This window comes from Alligator sinensis, unplaced genomic scaffold (assembly GCF_000455745.1).
Source record: "Alligator sinensis unplaced genomic scaffold, ASM45574v1 scaffold147_1, whole genome shotgun sequence".
In the NCBI taxonomy this organism is placed as follows: Eukaryota; Metazoa; Chordata; order Crocodylia; family Alligatoridae; genus Alligator; species Alligator sinensis.
The window spans coordinates 4,939,901-4,945,559 of NW_005841847.1; positions in this window are offsets into that span (position 1 = coordinate 4,939,901).

Genomic DNA, 5,659 nt, shown 5'->3' on the forward strand with positions numbered 1-5,659 from the left:
GTAGCAGGCAGAATGTGTATAGGCATAGGCGACTGGTAGGGGGTGCATGGGGGGGTACATGGCCCCCATGATGGGGCTGTTGCCCCCCCTGATGGCCAACACCGACGCTGTCAGCAGGGCCGGTGGTCCCCCTGACAGGGCCGCCGCTGCCGGTGGGAGCCCCTCCAGATTCAGGAGGCACCAGTCACCCATGTGTGTAAGCATGTATCATAGATTTCATAGATATTAGGGCTGGAAGGGACCTCGGAAGATCATCGAGTCCAGCCCCCTGCCCAAAGGTTTTTGTTTAAATCAGTATATTTTTGTGCTAGCTCAAATGATTGATTTTTTGAGCCCTGACCAAGTCTGTGTGTCTGTTTGCTCCAACTATCATGTGTCTCTGCAGAGTGTGTTCACAATACTGCAGATCTTAGAGAGGATGAACTTTGTCTATGGGGGAATTTCAGTGATCAGTACTGGTCCTGAAGCCCTAAAGCAGGTGAACTCTGAGGTCCTAGTTCCATGAAGGGAAACAGGCAGAGAACTAAGCCCAGAAGCTGCTCCAGAGAAGCCAAGGGAAAGATTAGTGCTGATGCATACTTTGACCAAGAAAAGCCTAAGATTATGTGGGTGCTGGGCTATTGCATGCTGGGACCCAAATACAGCAGCCAGAATTATTTTTCCAGTTGGAAGACTCCTATGAAAGTTGTGCCACAAGGTACGGCCTTATTATGCCACAATTACATTTGGTGTAGCATTTAAATTATCAGAAAAATCTGCAACACTGACTCTTCCATTTGAGTTAGTGCACTTCAGCACCTAATAAAAGGTGGCCTGCCAGGCCTGTGCTTGTTACAACCATGTTAGAACACTGCTGTCGCTATCAGGTTATAGCATGGGGTCTCTGGCTTCTGCAGATAAGGATATTTGGTATAACAAATTAAGTTCTAAAAAATAGCTGTTGATTACAATGCCTAATGGAGTGGTCTTTGCATGATTTGGTGCGTACAGTTCTTGGAAAATATCTGCTCACACTTGTTAGGGAATCTACAAATACCGATAGCATCAACTGTATTTAAACATGTGTTAATCCACCCCCAGGCTTTGCATGTTGAGACAGCATAGTCCAAAAAATCAACTGTCTTGAATGCACTTCTTAGATGTTGTTATCATTAGATAATATCAGGGCAATGATACTGATAGTGGATTAATGAAAAAAAAATCTCCTATTCATCCTTGTTGCATTCAGGTATTCTGGGAATACTTTTTGCTTACCTTCTGACTGCCCCATTCTGTTAATTTTTAAAGCTGAATTAAGCAATAAGCATATATATATATACATATATGTAAGGCATCATTGCAGTGGCAACATTCTGACTGTAATTGTTCATCATTTAGTTATATCCTTTCACTATAATCCATTGCTTCAGTTTATAACATTTTTTGTTCACCATAGAATTTTCTTTCAAGTGACAGCAAAGTGCATTCACATTCTGATTTATAGAATACTTTTGTTGTAATGACTAAAATAATTCATCCCAGTAAAATTACAGATGTGGTAGATATTTTTATAGCAATGGCAACAACTTTATGCAAGCACATTTGATAAGCATGTCTAGTGATATGCTATTTCAAAAAAGTGCTCTTAAGGTAGCAAATTTAAGGCCAATTTACATTACATTGTGCTTTAATAGTTGGCCTTTTTCTGAAAGAATGAAACCAAAACATAACCATGGGACAGCACTAAGCTATTACACACAGGCCAGATTCAAAGGATGCTTTGTGCCACTTCCAGTGGTACAGAGTAACTTTAAATGCAGTTTAACTAGCAAGATTACACTCAGAGGAATTCTCTATAGTGTAGGGTTGCCATAACAGATGCTGTCATCCCTGGAAATATTACTCACAGCCTCAATATGAGGGTACAGTTATGGGAAATGGAATGTGGCTGGGGACTTTATACCTTGGCAATTACCACCTGCTAAAACAGCTCCTTGGGACTACTGACAGCTGCTGTAATTTAGAGCAAACTGGAGGCAGTTCCACTATAAGCCAGGGAATATCCTGTTGGCTAAGACCCTAGTCATTGAGATTCTATTGTATAAAACAGCCGTGCTCAACCTATCTGGCCCCATGGGCCAGAGGGGTGGTCAGGTCAGTTCACGAGGTCAGTGTGTGGATCCCATCTGGTATACCAGACCTGGTGGAAGATCAACCCCGTATGCTGGATCCTGCTATGGCCCAACTCCATGCGATGGCCAACCCCATTCACCAGATCTGGCCATAGCCATGTCATTTGGCTCTTAGGGCTTCTCATGTGTCTGGAAATTCAGAAGTGGAGGAGTGGTTCCCAGAGCCATGGCAATTAATGTTGCCACTGTTCTCTTGCCATCAAACATCCAGACCCATAGGAAACCCTGTGGGCTGGTTATCATGGGTCCACTGGCCATACCCAGCTAACAGGCTATAGGTTGAGCACTCTTAGAATAGAAATGGGAGGATGAAAAAGTTTAGCCCAAACTTTGTGTGCCTAAAATTAGTCAACCTAATCCATGCAGTAACAACAATATTTCAGAGATGCTGGGCATGTGTTGCTTCCATTAAAATCTTGAGGGACTATAGGCACTAAGCACCTCAGGCCACTTATAATTAAGCATCTAAATCTGTTTTTAGTTGAACTAAATAAGTGCCAAGTGTGAAAATACTGGCTTTATTAATAACCAGCAGTGATGTGCTCAGCAGGGTTTATGGCAGCTTGAAGCATCATGGAAAGAATTAATTTGAAAAAATGGGACGGATCCTCATAGTTTCCATGTAACAAGCTGGAAGATGATGGTAACATTTTAAGGCTATACTTTCCTTCAGTGAACAGCTAACTAATAAAGACTGTCATGTTAAAACCCTGGAAGGCAATGCATGAGATTAAAGAAAGTCTTCTCAAAAGTATATTGATTTTTAATACTTTAAAGAAGAATAAAACAAAAATAAACTTATTGTTAAACTAAGGGGCAAGTGCAGATAAGGAGCAAAGCAAGAGTGTAAAACTTATTTCAATAAGACATTTCTGTAAGACAGACTGATATGTGCAGTGTAAGACATCATGAAACTTGTTTTTTCTTTTTTATCTACATTATGCTGTCCGTCCTTCAAAATACATACAAATTCTGCTTTCACTTGCACCTGTTCAGCTCAATCAAATTAAATGGCTATCAGTAAGAGTAGAATTTAGCTTATAATCCATTACGCTTTGAATATAATGTATGGATTGAAATTTCTGTTCTAAAGATAATCGGACTATTACAGACCAAAACTCTCTATGATTGTGTGTGTACAGTGTACAGTATGTGAACAGTCTATATGGACGTGTTAAATTTCATAAAAGGGATTTGAAACTTATATTGAAGCTTAGCCTGAACATCTTGATATAAATATATCACAACTGTCTGATCTCCTTATGACGCAAGTAGATCAAGAACAGGGTAAGCATGACTGCACCCTTTACATCTTTGACATTCTAATGTATTAAAATTACAGATAATTGATAAAAGAGCATAGCAAATAAATATTTGTTTGCAGCTTCATCAGAAGTCATGTCTACAGTCTAAAATTTCTTTGGAATGATTACTATTTCTATATCTATCTCAGGGATTTCTATAGCACTTTTCATTATAACAGTAAAACACTTAAATATATTGAGGGGCAACTCATTGACTAAGTACATAACTATGTATTACATGCTTTTCAGTAATTCAGTTAAGCTTGATGTAATTAGAGCTAGTACTTGTGAAGACAGAATTCAAATGAAAATGTTTTCAGAGCATAATTTAAAAATAATATGCACTAAATTGGAAAAGTAGAGTGTCTACCTAACAATGGAGTCAGTCTTATTATTATTATTGACTGTGATGGTAAGTCCTCTGTTCATCAGTTATCCACGAATCTCAACATACTTTTCTAAATGGGGTAAGTATTATTCCTATTACAGAAGGGGAAGCTTAGGCATAGAGAGGATAAATTACTTATCCAAGGTCACACAGCAAGTGGTGGAGCTAGGTATTGTGGATCAGAGCTAGCTACACTTCTCATCCCTCCAATCTTTCTGAGTGTACCCCTGCAGGCAATGGGTCCTAAAACTTCAGTTGTCACAAGGCAGAACCCCACGGCTCTTCCATGCTTAGACCAGGAGTCCATGCTACAGCACTTTGCATACAAGCCAGTATTATGTGGCAGGATCAATTAGATGCAAGTCCTTCAGTGCTTCTGCTGAAAGCTCTGACCAGGCTTTAATAGGCTGACAAGCCATCTTGTATAAAAATAAACATTATTTAACATTAAGGGTAAGAACAAAACATAGGGAGAAAAAAGGATTTTAAAACAATGTACTCACCTATTACCTACCAGTAAAAATATCCCTTACCTATAGGCATAGGTGGACTTTTGTTATTTTGAACATAATGACCTATGGAGACTTTGAGTTCAACCTGCCCCCAGCAATCTCAGTCTGTTTATCCACCCAAAATTTATGTGTTGCAACATTTAGATCCCCTTATGTTGTTAAGCATGACCCACTGGGCATGTCCAGATGAGCATGTGCATGCATTTCCCTAGAGAAAAATAGCAGTGGCACATAGTGTGCTGCTGCTGCTTGTTCCCAGAGAACGCCTGTGCATGTGTACTCTAGCACACTGCAAGTTGCCCTGGGTGCGGTAGGGATGCCTTACCTGGGATCCTGGGGGATTACTGGGGTTCCAGTGGTGGTGATCAGGGAGCCTGGCTGGCAGCTGGAGCATGGCTCTGGCCAGACAGGCTCTGGTTTTGGGCAGTGCATGCTGCTGCCACATGCACCACCCCACTTTTTTCTAGTGCAGGTTTTTTCACACTGGGATCTCCCAGTGTCAACCCTGCCGGCTCCAGGCTGTAAATTAGCAGTGTGGGGAATGCCTGCATGTGCAGTGTGTGCCGTGTGCGGCACTGCAGATGGGTCTGCGGTGCTGCATACCACATGTGCGCGCTCATCTGGACATGGCTGTTGAGTTCAGCATGGTTAGAAATAAAACTTCAGAGTAAATAATGTCTGCATTGCTCTTTCAGCATGGGTAAATGGGGGTAATCTAAAGATAATGTTTGTGTCCTTGCAGTCATACAAAGAGCCCCTTCTAGTCACATAACAAAACAATAATAATTATATAAACAAAATATAAATTAATTGATTATTACAGGTAGCCACCCTGGGCACATCCAGATGAGCATACAAGGGTGTTTCCCCAGGGACAAATAGTAGTGGCACATAGTTGTGCTGCTATGACTTGTCCCTGGGGAATGCCCATGCATGTGCGCTCTGGCATGCAGCAAGTTGCCCTGGATGGGGTAGGGCAGGCTGGGGCCAATAGCTGGGCTGGCCCCAGCAGCTTTACCTGGGGTCCTGGGGGCCTTTTGGGGCTCCAGTGGCAATAATCTGGCAGCAGGGAGCCTGGCCAGCAGCTGGAGCATGGCTCTGGCTGGCCAGGTTCCAGCTCCGGGCAGCTCCCCCTGCTGCCATGTGCACCACCCGGCTTTTTTCTAGCATGGGTTTTTGACACTGGAAGATCTCCCACTGTCAACCTCCACCTCCACAAACTGTAAATTAGCAATGCGGGGAACACCTGCATGTCAGTGTGTGTGTGTGTGTGTGGGGGGGGGG